This window comes from Tenrec ecaudatus, chromosome 9 (assembly GCF_050624435.1).
Source record: "Tenrec ecaudatus isolate mTenEca1 chromosome 9, mTenEca1.hap1, whole genome shotgun sequence".
Lineage (NCBI taxonomy): Eukaryota > Metazoa > Chordata > Mammalia > Afrosoricida > Tenrecidae > Tenrec > Tenrec ecaudatus.
The window spans coordinates 19,598,382-19,626,234 of NC_134538.1; the positions used below are offsets into that span (position 1 = coordinate 19,598,382).

Below are 27,853 nucleotides of genomic sequence, written 5' to 3' on the forward strand. Positions count from 1 at the left end.
AAGCACGTCTCAAGAGTCATCTACGAACTCATGCAGGAGAAAAACCCTATGTATGTCGTGAGTGTGGTAAGCTTTCAGCCAGAAGCAATGCCTTATAGCACATCAGGTGTTTCACACAGGAGAAAAACCCCATGTATGTGGTGAATGAGGAAAAGCCTATATGTGGAAGCGTGCTTTCATTTATCACCAGCGAACTCATACCGGAGAGAAACCCCCTGTATGTGGTGAATGTGGCAAAAGCCTTTATCAGGAAGACTGCTCACACTGATCATCAGCAAATTGATACTGGAGAGAAACCCCATTATGTGGTGAGTGTGGCAAAGCCTTTATCTCGAAGACTGCTCTCACTGATCACCAGTGAACTCATACTGGGGAGAAACCCCATGTATGTAGAGACTGTGGCAAAGCCTTTTTCTGGAAGAAGGACCTCACTGTTCATCATCGAACACATACTAGAGAGAAACCCCATGTGTGTGGTAAATGTGGCAAAGTCTTCACTCAGAAAGCACCTCTCAAAAGTCATCTACGAACTCATACAGGAGAAAAACCCTTTGTATGTCATGAGTGTGGTAAAGCTTTCAGCCAGAAGCAATCCCTTGTAGCACATCAGGCGTTTCACACAGGAGAAAAACCCCATGTATGTGATGAATGTGGAAAAGCTTTGATCAGGAAGACTACTCTCACTAATCATCAGCGAACTCATACCAGAGAGAAACCTCATGTATGTGGTGAATGTGGCAAAGGCTTCATTCGGAAAACATCTCAAAACTCATCTACGAATTGATACCTGAGAAAAACCTTATATATGGTGTAGGTAGTAAAGTTATATCTTGAAGAATTTCCTTATAGCACATCAGAGATTTCACATAGTAAAGCAGTCCTTTGCATGTATTCAGTGTGGAAAATCTGATATGTAGAAGTCAAGTCTCATGAAACGAGAAAATTTCCAAGAAAACTTTTCATTCGGGTTAGTGTAACATGTTTTCAAAACAAATGAAGAGGTGCTAGAATTTGTCATGGATCAAGCATGGGAACCGACAATTGTGACTTACCAGGCAGGTACCCATTCTCTGAATTGCTGTTCCTCTACTGACATGGCTCATCAGTGTGGGAACAGGGCCTTCCAGACCTCCACATGGCACAAGGGCACCTCATTGCTCTTCCAGCTGTCAGTGCCTGAAAGAGCTGAACCTGTTTTTTCTGGGTCACAGCTATACCAAACAGTACATTGCCCACTCAGATGCCAGTAGTGCCCGCCCCATCTACATGCTCATTGTTACCCCCAGAAACAGCACCAAAGTACTATAAAATAAGATGATAGAAGATGTATAGGAACAATTAATCCAGAGAACCATTTCACCACAGCGAACCTCAGCCTACACAACCCTGAGATAAGAAGTAGACGGTGCCTAGCTTCACCTGCTAATTACTAAGAAAGGGATCACAAAAGAGAAGCATGAGTTGAATGGGAGAACAAAGTGGAACAAAACCACAAATCATAAACTAGATCAGGCATCCCCAGACTATGTCCCTTAGTGACTCTTCACTCCAGGAAATGTACTCACTCCTCTGCTCAGCTAAACATTATACAGGCTTGGAGGGGAAGAGAAACATCTGAGATGTATTCAGTCCTTAGAACAATCAACCATATCAGATCAAAAGGATAGCATTTGCTTATGGATAAACTCTTAAAAAGCAAGAAGGAACAGGAAAGAAGGTTGAATAATGATGGTAAAACACAGGGAGGGTGGAAGTGGGAAGAGTGCTCGTACATCTTGGGGACTGCAATCAAGGTGTGAATTGTTGAATGGAAAACCAATTTACTGTGTAAAGTTTTAAATCATAAACTTTTTAAGCTCATGTCACATCAGTTATTTCATGTAGGTTCGTTATCATTTAGCTGTCATGAGTGTGGGTAAAGATTTGCCTGTGTTTCTAAGTTTTTTGACATAAACACACAACGTTGAAAAAGCTTTAAATTCAGTCAAGGTGAGAAAGCTCTCCACAGGGAGTCATGTGTCATCACATAACACTGATCTCATGCAGGAGAAAAGCTCTGGCCTTTTAATAACTTGACAAATACTTTTGGCTTCTGTTGTGTCAGTAAACTACATTAGGATTCTAACTAATGTAGTTTGGTTGGCTGGCCAATAACCAAAAAGTAGTCGTGACAATAGGGGATTTGTACAGCAGAGAACATATGAATTTAGGGAATACCTTTAATGACTGGTAGTGCCTCCAGTATCCAATTACATTTTCTTTTATGTTTTAGAACGCCCATAGGATAAACTCTGATGCAGTAATTGGACAGGAGGGTTGAGCAAAATGTCTGCCACATTGTATGACTTCAGTGTAAATCATGCAGGAAATCAGGAATACAAAGACTGGGAAAGCCTGATAGATTCATCCTGTGTGCATACATGTACATTGATATCAAGACCAATATATTTTTTTTTACAATTAAAAAAAATCATTTTATTGGGGGCTCATACAACATCACAATCCATACATACATCAATTGTGTAAAACACATTTGTATCATGCTCAAGACTTGCTCTCCACGTGAGCCCCTGGCATCTAAGGCTCTCTATATTGTGGAGACAAACACTTTCTCCCTTGGAGGGGCTGGTGGGTTTGAACTGCTGTCTTGCAGCAAGGCCACACAGCAGTGCTCAAACCCAAGTCCCATGCCTCCAGATATTATTTTAATCGTTTTTTAATTGTTTTATTAGGGCCTCATACAACTCATCACAATCCATCCATACATCCATTGTGTAAAGCACATTTGTACATTCATTGCCCTCATCATTCTCCAAAAACGTCACCTCTACTTAAGCCCCTGGCATCAGCTCCTCATTTTTCCCCGCCCTCTCCACTCCCTCCTCCCACATGGGCCCTTGATAATTTTTTAATTATTTTGTCATATCTTGCCCTGTCTGATGTCTCCCTTCACCCCCTTTTCTGTTGTCCATCCCCCAGGGAGGAGGTCACGGGTAGATCCTTGTAATTGGTTCCCCCTTTCCAACCTACCCACCCAGTATGGCCACTTACAGCACTGGTTCTGAAGGGATCATCCGCCCTGGATTCCCTTTTTCCAGTTCCTATCTGTACCAGTATACATCCTCTGGTCTAGCCAGATTTGCAAGGTAGAATTGGGATCATGATGGGGGTTTTGGGGGCAGGAACCATTTAAGAACTAGAGGAAACTTGTGTGTTTCATTGTTGCTACATCACACCCTGGCTGGCTCATCTCCTCCCCGAAACCCTTCCGTAAGGGATGTCGAATGGTCTACAAATGGGCTTTGGGTCTCCACTCTGCATTGCCCCCCCCACCAATTCATTGTGGGCTTTGTTGCTTCTGAACTAGATGGCCGCTTGTTTACCTTCAAGTCTTTAAGACCCCAGATGCCATATCTTTTGATAGCCAGGCACCATCAGCTTTCTTTGCCACATTTGCTTATGCACCCATATGTCTTCAGCGATCTTTTTTTTTTTAACGTTTTATTAGGGGCTCATACAACTCTTATCACAATCCATACATACATCAGTTGTGTAAAGCGCATCTGTACATTCATTGCCCTCATAATTTTCAAAGCATTTGCTCTCTGCTTAAGCCCTTGGCACCAGGTTCTTTTTTTTTTCCCCTTCCGCGTTTGCCCTTGATAATTTTAAAATTACTATTTGTCAAATCTTGCCCTGTCTGACATCTCCCTTCACCTTCTTTTCTGTTGTCCGTCCCCAGGGAGGAGGTCACATGTAGATCCTTGTAATCTGTTCCCTTTTTCCAACCCACTCTCTCTCTACCCTCCCAGTATGGCCACTCACACCTGGTCTTGAAGGTATCATCATCCCTGGATTCCCTGTGCCTCCAGCTCCTATCTGCACCAGTGTACATCCTCTGCCCTATCCACACTTGCAAGGTAGAATTCAGATCATGATAGAAGAGGGGGCGGGGAAGCATTTAGGAACTTGAGGAAAGCTGTATTCATCAGTGCTATATCACACCCTGACTGACTCATCTCCCTTAGACCCCTCTGCAAGGGGATCTCCAGTGGCCGACAAAAGGGCTTTGGGTCTCCACTCTGCACTTCCCCCTTTATTCACTATGGTAAATTTAATATATGTGAGTATCATATACATACATGTGTGTCTATATATGTATTTATATAGTCACTCTAAAATGTGCACACAAATTCCTTGTTTTAGTTCATTAACTCACCAGTACCTGAGAACCTTCAACACTCCAGAAAACTACAAGACCCTAAATCCATGACTTTCATCACAGAATGGGTGGGATCCTGTTTCAGGGTTATAATCTAAATGATTTTGCACTTCCTTTTCTGTAAGATAAATGCTGTACTTTTGATCATGCTGTATTTTCTTTTTTTTAAATTAAATAATTTTATTGGGGCTTGTGCAACTATTATCACAATCCACACATCCATCCATTGTGTCAAGCACATTTGTACATTTGTTGGCATCATCATTCTCAAAGCATTTTTACTACTTGAGCCCTTGCTATCAGCTTCTCATTTTTATTCCCTCCTTCTCTCCCTCATGAACACTTGATAATTTGTAAATTATTATTTTTTCATGTCTTACACTGACCGATGTCTTCCTTCACTCACTTTTCTGTTGTCTCTCCCCCTGGGAGGGGGTTATATGTAGATCATTGTGATAGGTTCCCACTTTCTTCCCCCCACATTCCCCGTACCCTCCTGACTAGCAATTAATAATTAGTGAGTTAAGTACCGAGTTATTTCAGCATGTTGAAATGTAACCTACAACATTTTAATATTTATTAGCTATTTATGGAATACCGTGTATATTTTATGGATATGATCATTAAAATATGATTAGAGGAATTTTTATTTCTTTTTGGAAGCCTCTTCTTCCTTAAAAATGCTAATCTGATTGCTCTAGTAAGAACATACAGTAAATTTTTAATATCACTGGTAAAAGTGGACATTTATGTTTGTCCTTTACTGACATTGGGTGATGTTTTTTCAAGTATGACATTTTGAGTTTTTCTTTTTAGGAATGTATATTAGCACATTAACAGATTGAACTCTATCTGATTTATGTTAGATTTGTAGAGGTTTCTTTCTTAGCATAAAAAGCCTTTGAGTTTGTTTAATATGTTTTATGTGTCTATTTAGATTATTAATTTTTTACATTAATTGGTATATTACAATGCTTATTTTCTTATGTCAAATCAATTCTTGGATAGATTCCCATTAATCATCATATGTAATTATTTTAATGAGTTTTCTGACTCAATTCCCAATATTTTCAAGAACTTTTTCATGTAGAGCCATTACCAATATTGGTGTACAGTTTTCTTGAACTATCATTATCTGACCTTGTTAATAGGTCATTACTGGTCTCATAGAAAATGTTAGTAAGTGTACTCTCACAATTATTGTTATATTTCACCCAATAACGAACTTAGACACAAAAACATAAAGTGTTTATTCATACTGTATGAATACTCTTGTGTCTGGCTGCCAGAATCTTCAACTTAAATCTGTCTTAAAGTTAGTCTTGAAGTTTCTCATGGCATTTCATTTTGGTTCAGTTGATTATAGACCCGAGCATCCTGAAACCCACTCAACTTTAATAGATCACTTTCTCTGGCTGGATCCTCTGGTCTTGCTGCTGACCCCTCAGTGTAGAGTGATAAATGATTTACACTCCTCTTGACAGACAAATAGCCACTCACACCTGAGCCTATGGATGGGACATCCTTGAACCCAAGCCAATAAGCCCACTCCTACAGTGTGTGTTGTGTGTCATCAGTCAGCATTACCTAGAAAGCTTGGGACCCAGAATCTAGGCCCAGACGATACAATGGTTGATCAGTCATCTCTTTCCTGGATCCATCTTGTACTTTTAAGCTTCTGCCCTCACATTGGTTCTTGGCAACACCCATCTACCTACCCTTTGCCATTCCTTGACTTTGGCTGCAGTCTTTCCCGAAGGATTTAAAATTGGACATCTAAACCCAAGAGCTTAAGCGAGTAGCAAATAAGGATTCCCCTGGCTTGTTTTCTTGTTTAGGAGATCTCTGTCTTGGCAAAGGTACTTCTAGGATGTCCTCTTGGTGTCCCTGTGTCTCTTGTTGTCCACCTGTACAACAATTTCCCTAGTTACCACACTATTTTGCATAAATGGTCTACCCAACCATAGGCATTTCTTCACACGCAATAGATTTTGTAAAGAGTAGCCAGGATGCAAGGGGATTGGACCATGTTAAACTTGATGAAAAACTCCTCATGGGTTGGAGTGGCATATATGTTTTATGAGCATGATTCAGCTTGATCCCTTTAGCCAGATAGGTCAAGGGTTATGGTTGGAAGTACAGTACACACTGGTAAAGAACGTTCTTCATAAAATATTCCTCTCTTCAGTTAGATGTCTGGTGAAAAGAAGATATTTACCTTCAATGGAGCTTGAGAACTTTGAGGTCTTAAATACTCCCACTTTATTCTAAAAAAAAATTTTGTATATGTAGGATGTGGATGCAAAGTTGATAATATTTGAGAAATTAGTAAAATTGCTCTGTAAACATAGAATACTCAGATGTACCCCGTTTCACCTCCTCACCTCCTGCCCAAAGGCACTCCGCTCTCTTGTTCTGTGGCCTGGGAATCCCACTGCCGTCTCATTCTCTTGGTTTTGCTGCCACCACGGCTCTGTTGCTGCTTCTCCCCTTCACGTCATCTCTTGTGTCACAGCTCTCTGTCTTCTGGATTGAAGACTTTCCATGCAAGAATCTAGGATCCAAAGGCCCCTCCTCCTGGCTCTTATTTTTTGATGGCAGTGAGTTCCTAATTTCTGTCTCTGAAATGACTCAACATGATTTCCAATGTGACTAATCCTCAGGTTAGGTTTCAGACAGAATATTTCCATAGCTCTAAACCACAAAGTTACCAGTCTATTGTTTGGCAATCTGCCCAATCATCTTAAACCAAAAAAATCCCCAAACTCACTGCCATCAAGTTGACACTGACTCAAAGCGAGCCTTTATGACAGGAAACCCTCATGCTTTCCAAAACTGTAACTCTGTGGCAGAGTAGAAAGCCATGTCACTCATGGGAGAAGAAAGCCCATCTTTCTCTGGGGAGAAATTGGTGGTTTCCAACTGCTGACCTTGCAGTTAGCAGCCCAACAGTAAGCACTATGCCGCCAGCACTCCTTTGCCTCATTCACATTGGCGGGTGAGAAACCCACCTAAATATTTGGACGAAGTTAAGGGGACATAGCTAGAAAAACTATATACTTGTATAGCCAACCATCTAACTCAGTGGTTCTCAACCTTCCTAATGCTGCGACCATTTAATACAGTTCCTGATGGTGTCGTGACCATTTAATACAGTTCCACTGTATTTTTATTTACGTTCAAGTTAATAGGGAACTGAGTCAGACGACATTTAAAATTCACTTTCCAATATTTTAAAGAATTTTTTCATGTAGTTTAATTATTAATATTGGTCTACTGTTTTCTTGAAGTATCATTATCTGACACTGGTATCCAAATATTACTGGTCTCATAGAATGTATTATGAAGTGTTCTCTCACAAACATTGTTACATTTGTACCAAATTAACTCAAACTTAAATAACCATACGGGAAAATGCCAGGTTGTTAAAACAAAGTGCTCTTGTGTTGAGGGAGGGCTGGCGCAGAGGCCCAAAGTCCATCTACTTCTTCAATGTATGGCCATATGAATGTATGTACGTAGGGCAATACCTCTATTTTATGAATTAATATATCTATATATGTACATCCCTATGTTTATACCTCTATCCTTTGCTTTGCTTCCTAGATCTTTTCTCTATTTCCTTTTACCTTTCTAGTGTCCCACCACCACACTCACCCCTTTTCTGCCTCTTAGTAATGCCTCTCAGCTAAATTGCTACTGCTCCAACACTCCTAGAATCCCTAAGTCTTGCTCATTGTTGATTTTAATTGCCTAATTGATCCCCTATTTATGGAAATGTTTGATCACCAGTCCCTCACCCCCCCTTCCTCCCCCAAGACCCTCCAGAACCATTGGTGTAGTTGCTTCCCATGCCTATATGTGTAGGCAAAACAACAAAAACTGAGACAAAACAAAAACAAAAAGATTGAATAAAAAGAGGGGGGGAAAACTAGCCAACCCCACCGCCCCCCCAAAAGCATACATAATCCCAAGTCCGTCTGCTGACCATTATGACTTTCTCCCCACTGGTCCTGGGGGATTCTGGATACAACGACTCCTAGCCTGAAGTCTATTTTGGGGGCTCCTCAGGCGCTTTATGGCTTGGCTTTGCTCCCTTTGTTGACCTGTTCTGTTCCCTTACTTGTTCATCCCACTGTGGAGGGAAGTGGGGGTCAGCCCAGGCTCACTTCCCACCATGTGTCCCTCTGTCAATGTGTTCCCCAGCAAAGAGACATCATGTTTCAAGCTGTGGTCGGCCCTATAGTCTTCTCTGTGTCCCCGGGCACATTTTGCAAATAATGGTGATTTAAATATCTGACCATTTATTGTTAATCCCATTCATTCTAATATCTCCAAGTAAGAAACACATAAGTAAAAGGATATAACTAAGTGAAACAATCTTTATAATTAATTTATTTTATTGGTAATTATGCCATGCAACGATGACATAATACATTCTTAGAATTCATAAATTACAAATGAGAAAAAATTTAAGCAGTCCACACTGAAAAGAGAAAAAACAGAGAGAGGGGGGGGAGAGAATATGTAAAATGTAAGGGGTGGTTACGGTTGAACAATGAAGTTTGACAAGGGTTCATTTACTGACAAACACACCTTGTCTGATAATTGAGATGAACAGAAAAAAAAGTTGTCATCAAGTATTACATTTCATAATGCAACAAACGTGCAGATCACGATACTAAGCTCAGGGTTTTGGGTGAGCCCTTATTTTTAGTTAAATATTTATACATGTCTGTTACTTTCACCCAGATTTTGAATTCTCTATGGGTACATGTTAGGTTCTTGTTTGCTAATATTAGATACTTTCGTGTGTTCGTCTGTGTGTCTGTGGGTGCAAGGTGTTCCGAGGGCTGCCAAGTGTTTCCTAAGAACATCTCCCACAGCAACTTCACCCAATCCACCTCGAGTTTATTCTGCCTACATCTGGACCAGCGGTTTGCAACCTGTGGGTCGCGGCACCTTTGGAGATTGAACGACCCTTTCATGGGGGTGACATGATGCATAACAGTAGCAAAATTGAACTTATGAAGAAGCAACAAAAATAATGTTATGGTTGGGGGTCACCACCACATGAGAAACTCTCTTAAAGGGTCATGGCCTTATGAAATTTGAGAAACCCTGATTTTCTGGACTTATCAAAGGATGGATATTCGAAATATGGAAGGTACCTGGAGGATAAATTACATTGATTTAATAATGATGCTGAAATATTTACAGGTGATTAATCTTTAATCAGTCTCTCACCTTCCCTCCTTTATTTCCAAGCTTCTGCTCAGGAACTAGGTGAGCTTGGAGGCAGATAATTCAAGGTGCCGAAATTGGGGCAGATGTGGATTTCAGATCAGGCTGTGCTGTGTGGAAAGACTAGATCATTCTTGCTTGGATGTTTTGTGCTTCCTGGAAGGTAAGAGTAACTGAGTCTGGACATGGGGACCTATTAGAGGCCGGGAACCCTCAGCCAGTAGGTATGTAAGACAGGTTCAGGGAGGAACATTGCCTTTTGCCTCCGGAAGCCCCTGGGGTTGAGCTCACAGATATGTAGCCTGTGCCAACATCCTGACTCTGAAACCTCCACTAAGGGCTTCTTAGTTGCTGATTTGTCCACATCAGGGCCTCACTTTCATTCCAGGGTATATGTAGATATCCACACGCCCAGGGTGCCTGGTCAGCATTTATCTGATTAAGTCAGCATGGGGTTGGCATACTGTTGTTATCAGGAATGACTCTTGCAGGACTTACTTCTCCATGAGTGGAGAGCCCCAGTGTGCTGAGAAAGGGAGTTCCTGGCAGTGGACCCACACGGTGTCCCTGGGATGAACATCTTTTTGCTTACGGGGCGAAGCTATAGCTCCTACTTGAAGTGTTTGTGACGTTCAGTTGTTGGTTTCCTGGAAACTCAAGTAGTCAGAGACCCAAATATGTTAAGGTTAGAAGGGTGTATTAAATCTTCCTCTGAGCCCTTAATTCTGAGGAAAAAGTCCAATGTTGAGAAAAATGGAGATCATGGTTCCAATATTAGTACTTTTAATTTGATACTACCTCCATCTCTAGTGACATGAGGGTCCCTGGGAAAGGAGGAGTGAGGGGACCAAAGGTAGAATAACCAGTAATTTATTTGTTTCATTAAACAAGGTTTTGCTACATCTTTGAGGCAGAAACCAGGTGAAATTATGATGTGCAAATTAGTGAATAAGTACAATTGAGCTCTTGATCACCTTGGCTATTGGGTAAGACATCACAGCATATGTCTAATAGCAGAGAAAAGTCCTTGAGGGTAGGACACAGTAGAGTGGAAGACCACAAGAGTCCTGTGATAGACCTTGGTCATAATGTTTCTGTCCTATTTACATACTTTTATATCACTTCATTTTGCTAAATTCCATGAACCATCTGTAAAAGTTACCTGAAAACAGAAGATGTGTTTGTGTTTCCTAATTTTGCATGTGTTCCTACCGCAGTGCCTTACATTTAGGTGAAAACTGGGAGAGAAGACAGGTCCACACACATAATTAGCAGCATGAGTTTTCGGTGTGCTAGGTTCGGTGCTTAGCTTAGGGTTTTAGTGTGCTAGAGGCAGAGTCTCAGCTTAAGATCGGAATCTAGGTCCTGAGATTAATCAAAGTTCCTGGTTCAAGAACAAGAATCAAAGGATAGAAGTAGGAGTTAATTGTGATGATTTGAGATTCAGGGGTTGTTGGACAAATTAAACGTCATCATTTTTAGAAGGTTTCTGCCTAACAGATTATGTTTTGAGTTGACTAAGAGTGTATGTGTTAAGGTCTAATGATGTAGAGATACTGTTTAAGGATTCGAGTTTTCAGGGGTAGCTTGTGAATTTGAGATTTAGGGTCATAACGTTAGGATGAAGTTGATAGAGTATAGTCCGGGTGGTGACTCTGATTCTAAGAATTAGAATAAAGGCATTAGGCTAGGTTTTGTGTGCATGGTCATTGGATTTGTTAGGCACATGTTAACTTTGTTGTCAGCATCAGGCGATGCTCAGGGTGTTAGTGGAAGTTCTGGAGGATGAGTGGCTTTTCAGCTAGTTATCAGTGTGTTGTAAGGACACTCAGCACGTTCACGTATTTGGGAGATGGTGATTAGCAGTGAATGCGTAGGGATTGAAGTACAAGTTAATATTGTGTGCGGAAATATAGCCTACAACATTTTTCTGTTTATCAGCTATAGTATTTATGATATATTTAGAATCATTGATGCATAAGATCATCTTTTTTTTATGGAACGAGGAATTTGTCTTTCTTCTCTTGGGAAGCCTTTTTTCTTCCTTAACTAAAAATGTCTTGATTTGGGATTTCTAGGCATGGCCACGGCCTTGTTCCTCCTCTGCCCGGGATGCAGCCAAGGGCACGCTGTTGCCCCTGAGCTCCTGAGAGGGCTGGGGGTCCGCCCTCGTGTTTCCCCAGCTGCCGAGCCTTTGCCAGCATAGTCTGTGTGCCCTCAGCGTTCAGCCAACAGAAGCTGGACCACAGCATGCTGCCAGTATCCAGGCCCTGTGAGCTCTGGGCGGAAGCCAGGCTGAGGCAGGATGTGGGCCCCACTCAATCCAGCCCAGCAGGCTCAGTGAGGATGTCAGCCTCCAGGGTGGCGCGGAGCAAAGGAGAAAGACCAAGAAGAAACCTGCCACTCCGGAAGAAGGGGAATTGTTGGAGGGCTGCCATGAATGACCTGCGAAGATTGCATACTCTGTGTGATGTGACTCGTGGTCCAGGAAAGCGAGATCCCTGCTCATCGTGTGGTCAGTTTTTAATGTCATGTTCACAACTGCCACGCTGGAATCAACGTCCTTTGAAGTAGAACTCAAGGACGCCGACCTGACATGATTGAGCACCTGGTGGAAAGTGCTTACACTGCTAGGGTCTCTGTGAATCGCAACAACGCGCAGTCTCTGTTGGACACTGCAAACCAGTACCAGCTTCAGCCTGTGAAGAACACGTGTGTGGATTTTTTATAAGAGCAAGTGGATGCTTCAAACTGTCTCGGTCTAAGCGTTCTAGCAGCGCGTGTAGACTGCCCTGAGTTGAAAGACACTGCGAAGTAATAAAACTTTGCCTTGGATATATTTTGCCATTTACTAGGTCCCATTTATAATTTTTTTCATCTTAATTATTTCTAATATAATAATTGCAGAAAGAGCTTTCATTAGAAATCATTTACCTTGCCTCATCCAAAGTGAACATTCGTTTATAGGCTCATGTAAGTAGACTAATTATTAAAGAGGATTGTATAGTAATTATTTTTAAATTCTTGCCCTTGGCATTGTTCAGAAGTGTTGGAATGTAATTAGCTGTTGTTCACTGAGACCTACCGATAGGTGCCCCATACCTGCCAGGAATAGTTGCTTTTCCTTGCTATTATTAAATCGATCTCCTTCAGAGAACATTTTCAGTAGTAACTTGTAATTATCCAGATTTAACCCAATATTTTTGAGCTAATAAACTTATATATTTTTATCGCTATATACTCCCAGAATTTCAGTGATAACAGGAGAAAATGTGTATTAATTACTGGCTGAAAAGTGATAGAAAAGAAAACCTTGAGCTTTTTTTCTGAGTATTGTCAGGAAATGACCTCTTGGCTCTCTATTTTAAAGGTAAATCATATCATTCTTTGGAGGCCAGGGAAGAGCAAAGAACTTTTAATCCATGAAAGGAGGACAATTGACAAAGTTTTATAAGAACCATAAGGGAGGGGGTGGGCACATTTAATATAAATATTTAATGCATATTTTGATGGAATTCTAATAATGCTGGCTTCAGGGAATAACAGGCCTTTTGGAAAATCCAGGGTTAATTCTTCAGTTATTTAAAGTGTTCTACTTGAAGAACACAAACGTGTGGTTGAATATACAAAATCGTTATCAAGACAGGACATTTTAAAGAGCAAAACACGCACCAAGTGAGATTTCTGAAGTTACATTCTCACTTCAGGATCGAGTAGCATATCCCCCTTGAGTTTCAAATAGTCACTGAGAAATGTAATTAAAAAATAACAAGTCTTCTTTTTTTCACAATCTTTGGAAAGACTATGATCCTGAGGGAAGGAGGTGGTGGGGGCGGTATGTTGGGCTGAAATTGTATTAACAATTGTGCATTTCAAGAAAGGTTCAGCATTGCCATTGGGTGTTCTAATTGTTAAATCCTCTTCTAGAGATGATAAACTATTTCTTGTGCTCCTCATTTTAGGTGGGGTTCCTCTTTGGGCTTGTTATCTCTGCATCACATAGGCGATGGGTTCCGTGGTCCTTTGTGCTCACTGTAGTTTGACAAAATGGCAGGCCATTCTTAGGCCTGGCACACTCGATAGATTTTTATATAGAAAACCTAGTTTTTGGGGTTTTTTCCCCTCTTACCATATGTATACATGTTTGGGTTATATTTCTTCTAATTCTTATATTGAGGTGGGTATTTCTCAACCTACTGACAGTCACATGTGAGACAACTTCGAATTCGGTTTCAGACCAATGCCCCTATCCTTTTGTGGGAATTTTATTATATACCCTGAAGTCTTTAAAGAGTCCTGTGTACATTTTCTATTTACTATACAGTTTATAATGAATGTTGGAATTTGAGTCTGAACATGGCAAAGGTAATTTTCTTTTTTGTATTATTCAAACTAGAACCAACAACTCTGTTTTTTCAATAGAATGTGAACACATGGTCTCTTAATAAACACTTTCTTAACTAAGAGTGTGATAGACAACATTTTTCACCTGTTGAAATCTACTATGTGGTTCATTTTGCATAAGCATGACTATAAATGTAAGACAGGTGTTCAGTACTCAAGAAAAGGAATGAAAATAATGAAGTCATCATTATGAATGTCACAGAAAGCATGTACTCCCTTTGTTTGGTGCTCTTAGCTCAGAAACTGTTCACAGAGGTTACTGCTTCTCAGCTGAGATTAGATGGATGATAGGATAGAGATAGAAAAACCCTTGCTTACAGTTAAACCTTGTGCATGTCAATTAAAAGCTTTTGTAAACTGTGTTTCTCTATATATTTGTAAATGATGGTGTAGCAATCCCTGGTGACACAAAGTTCAAGATCATGGATGCTATTTGCAAGGTGATCAGTTACCACCCATCAGCTGTCCTTTGCATGATTAAACTGACAATCTGTGTCCAAAAAGATTACAGGTTAGAGAGCCCTATGGGGGCAGTTCCAGTCTCTATTAAAATGTCACCTTTAGTCAAAATGGATAATACATATACAAAACAACAGGTCATTCTCAAATATGATGCAGCCTGGCTCTCCCCAAAAGATATTAACTACGTTTCTTCCTGGTGCTCCTAATTGAATTGCTAGTCCTAATCTACTGTTTTTCATAATGGCAAGTTTAGTCTTTTATGATACCACTTAGGTTTCATAAATAATTTGCATTTTCTCTTTTAAACTTGGTGGCTTTTCCTTAGACTTCAGGCTTCAGGTATTATGTTCACGAGAGTTTGATAATTGTTAATTGCTATTTATGTTTTCTTTATTCACTGCTACACCTGACTTACTCTCTGTTAGAATGTGATCATCTCTTAAGTCTCCTCACTAAATAGAAAACAACAACAACATTTTATTGGGGGCTCTTACAGTTCTTGTATCCTTACATCAGTTGTATCAGGAACATTTGTACATATGTTACCATCATTATTTCCTAGACATTTCTTTATTTTAAATTAGTTTATTGGGGGCTCGTACAGCTCTTATCACAATCCAGGCGTCCATCCATTGTAGTCTCACTCTTAGTTTGCAGATTTCAATATGCTCTCCAGATAACTTTTCCCCAGGGATCCTCTTCTCTGAAAAAGGACTCTGGTTCATCCAGCACTCCGTTTCCAGAACCATGTGTTCTGCACACTTCTATTGGACAAACTACAACAATTTGTTACAGTATAGTGATTCATGGAGAGACTGAAAATAATAGTTCAGTTTTCAATATAAAATAAAATTTTAAAACCCTCAATAAGACTAATGAGTTAAAGTTGAGCTATGGCAACACAGAAAATCAGTCTACATATGAGCTGGGTGTATTCAGATAAATGAAAATTTATCTTAGTATTTACTGTTTCCTTGAAATAGATACATTTTCCACATTATTCTCCGAACTAAGTTTTATGGGGATTTTTGCTAATCTGGGAAGAGTTAGACCACAGTAATGTTTGCTATATGTCATTTGTTTTGTTTTGTTTTATTCTCCTGAGAGGAGCAGATTCTTCCCATTCTAAATTGTAACCCACGGCTGTTGTGCTGGGAATCTACATGGTGATGAAGTGGTAGAACAGGGAGTTTTCTCTGTGTTCTTCTGATTGAGCCTAAACATTTTATAGCACAGGGGTAGCAAGGTTCTGACCTTCATGCCTGTGATGGAGTTTATATTTTGGCCTGTCCATGTTCCTTTCCTTCATTGCAGTATCGCCTTTCTTTATCTTTGAACTTTTAATACCTGTTCACTCTACCCTCACACTTAGGTCTCATGGGATGGTTATGGGGTGTGTGGTTGATAGGGGAACTATCTTACCTCCAGCTATGAATTGACCTTCCCCTGGTGAGAAATCTTTTGAGTTCATAAAAGTCTTCCCCTCCAGTGTCTGAAACACAGGGCATATTTTGAATGTTCACTTGAAAATCTGGAGGGATTTTATTTTCATTTATTTTTATTCTTTTTTTTTTTAAAAAACCCTAACCCTAACCCTCTGGAGGGATTTTATAGTCAAAGCCAAAAAATTTGGGGCTCCACTAATGGCCGGCCCCAATAGCTTCTCACTGTCACAGTAAACAATACTCGGTCTCTAGAAATTTATAAAATTTTAATTTATGTTGTTTTATTCTGCTTTGTTTTCTCAAAAACATGGATTCAGTAGCTTCGGATTCAGGTAATCAGAACACAGCTGTGCCTCTCTGAATAGGCCTCTTCTAGACTTTGGATGGAATTTGATATTCCAATTCACTTCAGCTCCCTGATGGTGCATGCATGGACTCCCAGCATCAGTGCACCCACGGCTCATGTTGCAGAATAAGGGGCACAGGTGCCTGACTCAGAATAGGAGGGGACAGTCGAAGAGCGACAGAGCAAGGGTCCAGAGTGGACATGGAGTGGCAGAAGTCCAGAGAGGGCCTAGAGCTACATGGGCAGAGAGGTGTGGTCATCTCCACATGAGTAGACATTATAGAGGGATGAGTGGATAGATGGTATAGGGTGTTTCATTGCCCAGCATCGGGAAACTGATGTACATTTGATCGACCCTTATACTTTGTCCCTAGGTTCTTTGAGCTGAAACCTGAGAAATTAGTGCCCAGGACTTGAAATGAAGAGCATCCAATGTTTAGTGAGTTTCCACAAGCCCTAAGCACTTGAATTGTTTTAAGGCCATTCAGGCAAGGAAAGATTTTTCTTTTCAGAAAATAGGTACTGTACACTAGAAATATTTTTGAGTTTGTCAGATATGTCCTAATTTATTTGGGCAATACAATCAGACTTATGGTGATAAAGTAATATTTCCTTATATTTTATAGATTGTATTCCTTGTTTTTTATGTTTTTTGAATACTTTACATACTTTTATATTATTCAATTGGTTATTTGTCAGTTTTCCTTATGTTACATTTTGTAGGCTTGTTTTTATGTGAAGAAAGGAAATAAGCAAACTTTACACCTATTAAAATAATATTTTGGTGTACATTATTTTCAACAACTAAGAAAATAGAAGTTCATGGAAGATATACCTTCCTCTTTATGAAAGCACTCTCAATACATAAATAGTAATAGTGAGAATGATATAGTAAAATGAGTAAGACTCCCCTCACACCCACCCCAGTGAGTCAGTGAAACATCACTATACCTCATCACAGACACAAAAGAATGTCCCCCTTGATTGGTCAGTATTAGTCCATGAGGATCTGATTTTGTCAGATCTCATCTAGGAAGTCAATGAAATTATAAGGATAGTGTATAAGTGGATACATTCGTCCCAGTCATGACCAGCTGTCAAACCACATCATGTGATACACCCACCACTAGCCATCAGGATTCCAGACCACATTTGAGATGAGCAGCTGGGCTATCCTGCTGTGTGGCTCTGACCGGTTCTCTTGGTTTCCTATTATTTCTACCTGACGTAGACCAGAAATACATTCATGAATGTGAATTATATGTCCATACAAGGGCCCTATGGAGTTTAAAGCTGAAGCCATCTCCCCTGATACAGCAGTATGCAAGGACATTGCCATGTAGGCTGCACCTGAACCACTGACACCAAAGTGCACTCATCAAGCAGTGACTGTGGAGCTTCATTTTCCTATCGGCAGTCGTCCTGGGTAAGATACGACATGAATGAGGCTGGAGAGAAGACTGCAGTTCCAGAGCCCTCACCTGCTGGTGTACTTCCTCCCAGGTGTGCGTGCCTAGATCACTTAGTAAAGTCTGGGGCCGTGATACAGAAGGCGCTAGCATAGGTGAAGGTGTCCTGCAGGACTTCCAGATACACCTTCACCTGCTGCAATATGAATTGGGTGTGACAAGCACCAGGAAAGGCCTTCAGTGGATGGGCTGGATCAACACCCACACTGGGAAGTCAACGTATGTCCAGGGCTTCACACAGGGCTATGTCTTCTCCTTGGATTCCTCAGTCAGCACAGCACATCTACAGATTAGCAGTCTGAAGTCCAAGGCCACTGCCACCTGTTACGGTGTGAGACACACGCTGTAATATCTCACATGCTGTGAGTATCAATCCACCTGAAGGGATGGCAGCTGTGCTTCTATTTGCTGGTTATTTACAGAGCATGCACCTAGAGATGAGAAACAAGGAAAGTGACTCCCTGTGAAATTAAATCAGCCCCTCAAGGGAGGAGGACACAAAATACCTTGGTGTGGACAGTTTCCTCCTCTCTCTCTGTCAGCCCTTCACTGCAGTACTACACACCATTCAGACTCCAATAAATGTCAATTCACCGTCTCCCGAGACGAGGGCAAGAACACAGTTTACCTGCAAATGGAAGACAAGGTTGTCTTTTACTCCATGAGAAAGACAGTCAGAGGAGGTCAGTGTCATCCCAGAAACAAATTCCCTGCAGGGAGAGATCTGGGCTGCACAGGGTGCTCAGGATCCACAGATCATAGGATACAACCCAAGAGCATATGCACATGGGCAGTTTCAGGGCTGGTTTCCTTTTGTGCTCTGGGGATGCTTCTCCATCTTACAGTTTCACCCAAGGGATCTTTCCCATTTTTATGACTCCTGGTCTACAATTGGTGTCTATGAAGCAACAATTGTAACAGGAGAAACTATTGTCTTATGCCTGTCTTGTATGGTAGAGAAATAACTCCACCTGAAATTCCAAACACCAGTGTTTGGTGTACCTCAGGGAACCTGGGAAACTTTCCTAAACTCCCTGAGTGCAGCTGGAGGCTCTGGGTGGTGAAAACCGTTCATGCTGGAAAACAAGTTGAAAGTTAGAGAACAGTTCTGTTGACCAGACTCACTGGGGATATCTCAGTGGCTTACTACAAGTGGGACAGTCTGAGGACGAAGTCAGGTCGAAGTCAGATGGGTCTGGTTCAGGATGAGTAACATGTCACAGCAGAATGACGTTCATATCTGACCCTCTGTCCTCTCACACAGAAGTGTCCGGGCTGGAGCCAACTGTGACCTGGCATCACTTTTCCCCGAGTTTTTTCTTTTTCTATTTCAGCACTGTCTCATGGTTCATGCTCTGAATGTAAACATGTTCATATTATCAAGATATATATTTTTAAATGTATGCTATTGTGGGTTTGCCCTGATGCATACAGCCAGATAAATTGAGTTTGATTGTTTCAGTTTGCACTGTTGTGGTTATGTGCCATCGAGTGGCCTCTGTGCATTTGAACAAAGCACTGCCTGGCCCTGGGCCATCGTCACCATCGGTGCTTGAGTCTGTGTGGCCGCTACTGAGGGCTTACATTTCACTACCATCTACTTCACCAGTCATCATGCCATCCACAAGGACTGGCCCCTCTGGATCATCTGTCCAACATGCATTAGATGAAGTCCTGTCATGCACACTTCCACAGAATTCTGGCGGCGCTAGTTCCTACACAGGAATCTACTACATATTAAGTATCCATCATCAATGCCATCATCCAAAGGTATCAAGTGTTCTTTGCTTTTTCTAACATATGGTCACACTTTTTTCAGGTGAATACCATTGAAACTGCTGTGGCTTCTGTAAGGTGCACTCATTCCTCAAGGTGACGGCTCTATAATTAGCACTCTAGAGAGCTCTTCCACAGTAGACTCCCCCAAATGCAATATGGTGTTTAATTCAATTATGGGGACAAGTAAAATGAACTCTTGAGAGACTTCACTCTTTAGTCTTTTTAAGTGGGTGCACTGATGTGTGTGTGTGTGAGTGTGTGTATGTCTCACTTAAAATCCCTTTGTAGGAGATGTTTCTCTCTGTCCCTACTTATTTCATTCATTCAATCATTTATTAATATGGTAAGGACTCAGAGATCTTGTTTTTAAGCTTTACTTTATTATCCAAATCTATATAGTGTTTTGTTACTGTTCAAAATTGTCCAACTTTTTTATCGTACTGGGGACATTTTTATTTCATTTCTCATTATGCATTTCTCGTTATGTAATTTTAATTGCAGTATACATGTATAACAATTTCAAATTCTTGAGCCATGTCGCCAAAGAAGTGGAATCTATAGAGTGAAAGAAAGGTGCTGTGTGCGCTTATTTTGCCATTAGGTTTACAGACTATGTTCACCTTATCGTTACTCATGTTAGCATGTTGTCCTACCACCTTCAGAGATTTGTTTCATACCTTTTAATAACATCACTTTTATAAGCTGATCTCTCTCTTGAGAACCCTGACCTTTTTTTTTTTTTACTTTTGGCATACTGAAGGCTGACTTTTGTATTGTGGAGTTTTAAATGCTTTTATAAGTCAAAATGCCATATTTCCACGGCACTAAAAATGAGAAGAATTTTGCTTCCATCAAATAATTCCTCTGCAGCAACTGTTGAACGCTGTCTTCCCGAAGATCAGAGGACATCGTCTGTCAACGTCTTGCAGGGCAGATGAGCTGTGTCTCGCGAGGAAGGGCAGCGCAGATTGATGCTCTATCAGCGTCTTGCAAGGAAGATCCTATCATTTGTCGGTTCTGGAGGAGAGGTGTTAGCTTTCCTCAGCGAGAGTACCCAGCTGCTGCTTGTGAGTCGGTATTATCAGCATGTTCCTCTTAACACGGGATTCGACTGTGTTTCTTTTACACCACCTTAGCAAGTGTGTGCATTCTTGAGTTAGGCCATGCCGGGGCTTGACTCATCTGCCTTTTTCAGGTACACACACACACCATTTTCACACACCAGACACGCACACATGCCAGGGTTTTTAAAGAAAACTATTAAATATAACCAGCCCGATTTTAAAATTAATTATTTTTAAATGATACATTTGAGAAATGAAACCATTACTCAGAACTATTCAAAAGGAAGAGGAGGGGATCCTGTTTGCCAGAGCTGGCCTAACTGCGTGCGGGACTCCAAGGGGTAGGGTCAGGAGGAAGGTGCACACATCCGCCCAGGAGGACATGCATCCATTTGCCTGACCCGGACATTGGGCGGCCACCCCTGAGTGGTAAAAAACGACTCTGCACAAGCAGGTGTGTATGGTGCATACACAAGCACACAGACACACACACAGCATCCCCGACATGCATGTACCATGCACAGCGCAGACAGACAGTATAAGGTTGTGTTTTGAAGTAAAATTATGAAATACAGATAAAGGTCGATTTTTTTTCTTGAAACATTTTGAAACAATGATAAAATTAGAAAAAAGTTAGTGGAACCTAACCCATTACTACCCAAAAGTTTGCCAGAAAGGAAGAGGGATAGTAGTTGGGCCACCTGTAGGCTAGCTGAGGGCAGGCCTGGGGTCAGATCCCCAGGCGCCAAGGAGCATGAACACATCAGAGCATCTCCCACAGGTTGCCAGCATGGGACTGCTGGTCAACCTCCCACGGGCGGTGAGAAAAATGACAAAGTCCCCACTCGCTACTGGTCTACCCACCTTAGCGGCCGCCAGTGGCCCTGGATCCAGGGCAAGGCCAGCAGGGAGGGTGATGGCTAAGAATCAAGCAAATGAAGAGTCCACAAGAGTCAAGATCACCGGTCTGGAGTAGTACATATGGTCTATCAGCATCTTGCATGGAAGATCAGAGTAGATCTTGAATCAGCATCTTGCAAGGAAGATCAGAGCAAAATGTTCCTCTATCAGGGTCTGGCAAGGAAGGTCCTTCTGGTGTGGCCTTTGTGGATGCCATGTTCTCTGTAAGGCCAGTGTTTATTGTCATCAGAGTGCTCAGTCCCTGGCAGGTTCACAGAAGTTTGGCCAGAAACTCACTCAAAGGGTTTCCTAGAAACACAGAATCCAGTTTGATCTCCCCTTAGCGTCCCTGCAGTTACTGGTTAGCATCCGTTCCTGACCTAAGTTTGTTCTTTGTCATTTCCACCAACGGAAATATCAGTACCTGTTCTCTAATGTAGATGTTCCCTTCCCCTGCTCTTAACTTGATTTTTGGGAACGTTCTCCTCTCAGTCTGTGGCGTGTCTGCTGATTGATTGCAGTCCTGACTCAGTGCTGTATGGCACAGAGTGCGTGGTTTTCTCCCTTTTCCCTCTTCTGAAAACAGTGGCCGCAGTCTATGTTTGACCTCCTCTTTCCGGGTTGTCGGTTTGAAATGCGTATATGGGGGTGAAGTATGGTTCACGGACTGTAGGCAGACTTTCTACCCTTTTGTCTGGGACTTGGTCTCACAGAATTGTTTAATTGATGTCGATTAAATCATTTCTGATGCACCGACTGGCTCAACCACTTTGTCTCAGGCTTTGTATGCCCCTCCTCTAATTCCTCCCATCTTTGGGCATCTGTCTCTGCTGCCCCTTTTCCATGGGATCTCACTTCTGGTCAAGCCAACTTATCTCCACTCATCCAATCAGGGATTTTCTTCTCGCAGTTTATCCATTGTATTAATTCACATCACCTATATACCCCTGGTCATCACAGGCAGATTTTCAACTCACCTGGTTCTTTCCAATTTAAGTTTGTTGGTTTGTTTTACTAAGTAGTTGTGAGAATTGCCACAAGAATATGGAGAGAGGAAAAAATGAAAACCTGAAGCCAGGGGTTTAAGTGGAGAGCAAATGTTTAAAGAATGATGAGGGCAATGAATATACAGATGTGCTTTACACAATTAATGTCTGTATGGATTGTGGTAAGAGTTGTATGAGATCCTAAAAAACAATCATATTATGAAAAAATTTTTAAATAATATGGAGAGGCAGTACACCTTTTATTTATTTTTGTCATAGATTTAAAGTGCACGCACAGAATATACCACCTTACCTGCCCTGTGTCAACTTTCCTCTGGTATAAGTGTCCTCTTCTGTCCAGGGCACCTACAGGTTCTCCACAAGTCCACTGCTTGGCTACATTACCAAACATCGCTTTAGAGAAGGATATCCTTCTCTAGAGATATGTCCATACTATCATGTTCCCTCGTCAGTGTTTTATGACTGCTGAGGATGTGATTGTATATTTCTGTGCCAGACATACCGAGAGGAAAAGGCAGGGGATCAAAATCACAAATCCCCATACAGGGGAGGGCTTGGCTTCAGGAGCTGCTCAACACCCAAGGATAACAGGACCTCTCAAGAGAGAAAATGCAGAGGAGCCTATGAAAGAGTTGTTAGCTACTTATTTGCTCCGGCTGCGTGTATCTGTTCTTGTGTGTACTTTATGTCTGTGAGTTTGTGTGCATTAATTACTTGTTTGTTGGAATAAGTACAGTCAGAATGATCCTTAGAGGCAAAGATGGCAAGACTTCATCTCACATATTTTGGACATGTTGCCAGGAGATACCGGTTTCTGGAGAAGATTAACGATAGTGCTGTCTTTGTAAAGTTGTTGTTACCTAGCTGAAAATGTTTCTCACTATTAAAATTTGAAAACAAATTTTACATTAATCATATTGAATGGTTGTTTCCATAGGTAATATTAAGTTTATGTTTTCTATCTTTTGTTAGTAAATGTCATAAATTACAGGAATTGTTTGGAGTATATGTACCAATTTTGCACAGTTCAGAGAATTTTTTTGTATTTAGGTCAATTAAATTTATAGCCATTTTTCCATAACTGTAATTAATTTGTCTCATTTTAGCCTTTTCACGATGCTATTTTTTGCGTTTTCAAATTCTATGATTTGCATTTTAGCATACATTAAGAAGGGTTTGTTCTTTCCTTTTCAAGATTGCATGTAGGAATGTGGGGCTTTCTCAGAATGAAAGTTCCCAGGCTGCAATCATCTGCTTGATAACCCTGTGTTCAATCTTTATTTTTGTTCATGATCCCAACTGGTAATAGACACATGTCATGCACAACAGTTCATGGGTAAGTCAGAGTTACCCTAGCTACGTGTGCACACATGTGTGCCACACACAGTTGAACACCCATCGTCCTCATCCGTGTTTGACCACTCTACACACTCTCTCCCAATGTGGATTCCAGGCAAGGTCGGCCAAGTCTTCATTTGCTAACAGTAGGAAACAAAGTGAAAGTAGAACTGTCTCACCACAACATGTGTGCTAACACCAAAACATCAGATGATACGGATGAGCACCCTCCAGGAGACCCCATGAGTATCTCCACTGATGTGCCATTTGTTGGCTTGTGAACAAACAAGAGAATGTAAGCACGGATAGAAGCAATAACTAAACCACTATTTTGCTGTCACCGAAGTGTGTGTGCTGCTGGTGTTTGATAGTACCCTCAAGACCAGTATTACAAACTAAGGCCATGGAATCCACAAACACTAATGATACCCATTGCCAAGACCTCAGGCACCCCTTGTGCATGTTATTCTAGGTGACCTGTTTCTAGGTGACAGTAGGCTTGAAGCCAAATCCATTTTTTATATCAGGAACATTTTCAATCACTTCTTGGAATGCACAGGAAGTAGCAAAGAGAGGCCCTGAAGGTCAGCTGATCATGTGATATCATATAAGAAAATCCCAAACTGGTAATATGAGAGTAGAAGCTGTTGGGACACAGCTGACTATGTACAAAATTCAGTTTCCTTTCATTAACACCACTTTGACTTTGTAGGGACAACAGTAATGTTCATTTCCTCTATGCAGCCTCTTTCTGGACGTAACTGATGATATGTGCTCATACCATGGAAGTACCCAGGCAGGGTTGACATTTTCTGTTTTTTTCACAAGTCCACAGCGGAGATGTGGAGTTCTCTGAGCCTGTCCTGGAAAGGCTCTGACTGTGCCTTCACTAATTACCTTCCCATTTCCTCCTATTTCCATCGTGTTTCTTGCCCAACCTGCCTTCTATCCATCGTTCTGGGACAAACACAGTCTGTCTGCTTGCATGTGGTCCAGAGAGACAAAAGCAGAGTAACCCTGAGCATCATGTCTAAGGAATCCATGATGGATGGTACATATATGTCTAGTGGGAGAGAAAAAAAGTAAATGCAGTTCCTCCTCTTCTGACATGAAAATCACTTAATGCTCTGTGTGTGCAGGTCCTGGAGAAGCATCCCTGGCCTGTGCTCTTTCTCACTGTCCACATCATGGCGACAGCTCTGATCTGGTTTCCCTTCTCATCGTGGTCAAAGGTAATATCCCTCCTACATCAGATCTGCTCTAACTGCTGCTTCTTGAATTGAGCTTAACCTCTGTTCTCCATATGCAGGTTCCCTGTGTGAACTTCATCTCGTAGAGTCTGCGGGAGATGTGACAGAGCCTGGGACTTCTCTGTGCCTCCTGCAAAGCCTCTGGATTTGCCTTCTCTGATGATGCCAGGAATTGAGTTTGTCACGCACCAGGGTTTGGGCTGGAGTGGGTGGCACTAGTGAGTAAACCAGTGGTACTCTCCATTACTTCAAGGAAGATTCACTTTTCCAGGGACACCCGCACAAGCACAGCTCTCTAAATATGACAGACTTGATGTATTACTGTACAAGGGACACAGTGTGGAAGTCATAGTGAGCCCAGACACAACCTTCCCCTTCAGGATAAGGGTGGGCCTGCAGCTGATGCTCACCTTGGATGTCGTAAAGGAACCCTAATGGGACAAGTGCTGAGGAAGCCCAAGTGTTCCTTTTTATCTCACTGCGTAGTGTTCACACTCCGCAAAAGAAAAAGTCTTAGACAAGGACATTAGAGCTGTTCTTGTACATTAGTGCTTAGACAAGAACATTAATGCTGTCCTTTGTAACTCCTGGTTATTCTCAGGCAAAAATTTTTTTAACATTTTAATAGGGGCTCATACAACACATCAATCCATGCATACATCAATTGTGTAAAGCACATCTGTACATTGTTTTCCCTCATCATTTTCAAAGTATTTGCTCTCCACTTTAGACCTTTGCATCAGGTCCTCTTTTTTTCCCCTCCCTCCCCGTTCCTCCATCCCTCATGAGCCCTTGATAGTTTATAAGTCATTATTTTGTCATATCTTCTGAAGCAAAAAAAATTTGTCATAGAACAATGATTCAGTTTATTATTTACACCTTAATTTTTAAATATTTTTCTAGCAATACTTTTAGATACAATTTTGATGATAAACACAGCTTTCCACCAGATCCTGGATGCTTCCTTCCCCCAACTACCATGATCCGAATTCTACCTTGCAGGACTGGATAGGGCAGAGGGTGTACACGTGTGCATATGGAAACTGGAGGCACAGGGAATCCAGGGAGGATGAAACCTTCGGGACCAGGAGTGTAAGGGATGATACTGGGAGAGTGGAGGGTGAGTGGGTTGGAAAGGGGGAACAGATTACAGGGATCTATGTGTGACCACCTCCCTGGGAGATGGATGGCAGAGAATGGGGGGAAGGGAGATTCCAAATAGGGCAAGATATGACAAAACAATCTGTAGAGTGTTGGGGGCTCATGGGGGAGAGTGGAGTGGGGAGGGAGGGGAAAGAAAAGGGGAGCGCCTGATACAGAGGGCAAAGGCTTTGAAAGTGGTTGGGGTGGGGAGTGTGCGGATGTGCTTTATACAATTGATGCATGTATATATGTGGATTGTGATGTGAGTTGTATGAGCCCCTAATAAAATGTAAAAAAACCCATAACAGAAAACATATACATAAACGTTTGTGACCTTGGATTAGGGAATGGTTGCGTGTGTGTGTTTCTGTTTTTCACGATGATTGATTTATTTTTATTTTTTAAAACATTTTGTTGGGGACTCGTATAACTCTTATCAAAATCCATACTTACATCGTTTGTGTGGGGCACATCTGTGCATTCTTTGCCCTCGTCATGTTTGGGGGATTTGCTCTCCGCTGGAGCCCTTTGCATCAGGTCCTCGTTCTTTCCCCTACCTTGCCACCCCCCCGCCCCCCGTGAGCCCTTGATAATTTGTAAATTATTATTTTGTCATAGCAGGGAATGGTTTCTTAAGATATCTGCCATTTTAAGCATTTATAACATCTTAAGCATAAGCAACCCCTCAAAATGCACTTAAGTTGAACTTCATCAAATTAAAATCCATTCTAATCGGAAAGACAAAATCAAGGATTTGGAAAAGGCAACCTACATCAGTAAGTATTCATCTCGTTTTCAGAATATAAAAGGAAGTGTTACCAGTCAACAACTAAAAGACAAACAATTACACATTGGTCAAGACATTGGGTCTCCACTCACATACTCCCTCAATGCAAGAATACTTTCTTCTATTAAACTGACATTCTATGATGCTCACCCTCCCGATACAACCGCTGAAGACAAAGTGGGTGAATAAGCAAATGTGGTGAAGAAAGCTGATACTGCCCGATTATCAAAAGATATAGCATCTGGAGTCTTAAAGGCTTGAAGATAAACAAGCGGCCATCTAACTCAGAAGCACCAAAGCCCACAGGGAAGAACACACCAGCCTGTGTGATCATGAGGTTCTGAAGGGATCAGTTATCAGGTATCAAAGAACAAAAAATAATAGCATTGGGTGCACACCTCCATGATAAGATCACTGAGGACAAACAGGTGCATAAACAAATGTAGTGAAGGAAGGTGATGGTGTCCGGCTATCAAAAGGTATAGTGTCTTGGGTCTTAAAGGCTTGAAGGTAAACAAGTGGCCATCTAACTCAGAAATGGCAATGCCCACATGGAAAAAGCACACCAGAAGGGATCAGGTATAAGAGCTCATCAGGAAAAAAAAATTCTTATCATAGTGAATGAAGGATGGAAATGCAGAGTGGAGACCCAAAGCCCATTTGTAGGCCACTGGAGATCCCCTTGCAGAGGGGTCTAGGGCAGGAGAGGAGTCAGTCAGGGTGTGATGTAGCACTGATGAAGAATACAGCTTTCCTCTAGTTCCTAAATGGTACTTCCCTCCCCCCTACCCCCCACTGTCATGATCTGAATTCTACCTTACAAGTCTGGCTAGACCAGAGGATGTACACTGGTTCAGATAGGACCTGGAGGCACAGAGAAGCTAGGGCAGATGATACTGTCAGGACCAGGGGTGTGAGTAGTGATACTGGGACGGTAGAGGGAGAGTGGGTTGGAAAGAGAAAACTGATGACAAGGATCTACATATGACCTCC

The 27,853-nt window shown here is 41.6% G+C and overlaps 1 long non-coding RNA gene across 3 annotated transcripts in view; it reads left to right on the plus strand.

Moving 5' to 3' along the window:
* The window catches only part of LOC142456718 (uncharacterized), a 58,519-nt gene extending 32,375 nt beyond the window's left edge, over positions 1–26,144 (plus strand). For 2 of the 3 annotated variants that reach the window (XR_012786090.1, XR_012786092.1), the window contains 2 exons: positions 9,491–9,629; positions 11,545–13,826. This is a non-coding gene — a long non-coding RNA (uncharacterized LOC142456718). Of the gene's footprint in view, positions 1–9,490; positions 9,630–11,544; positions 13,827–24,819; positions 24,913–24,989 lie in introns of those variants that run through there. The other variant, XR_012786091.1, reaches the window with a different exon arrangement.
* Positions 26,145–27,853: the final 1,709 nt, after the last annotated feature.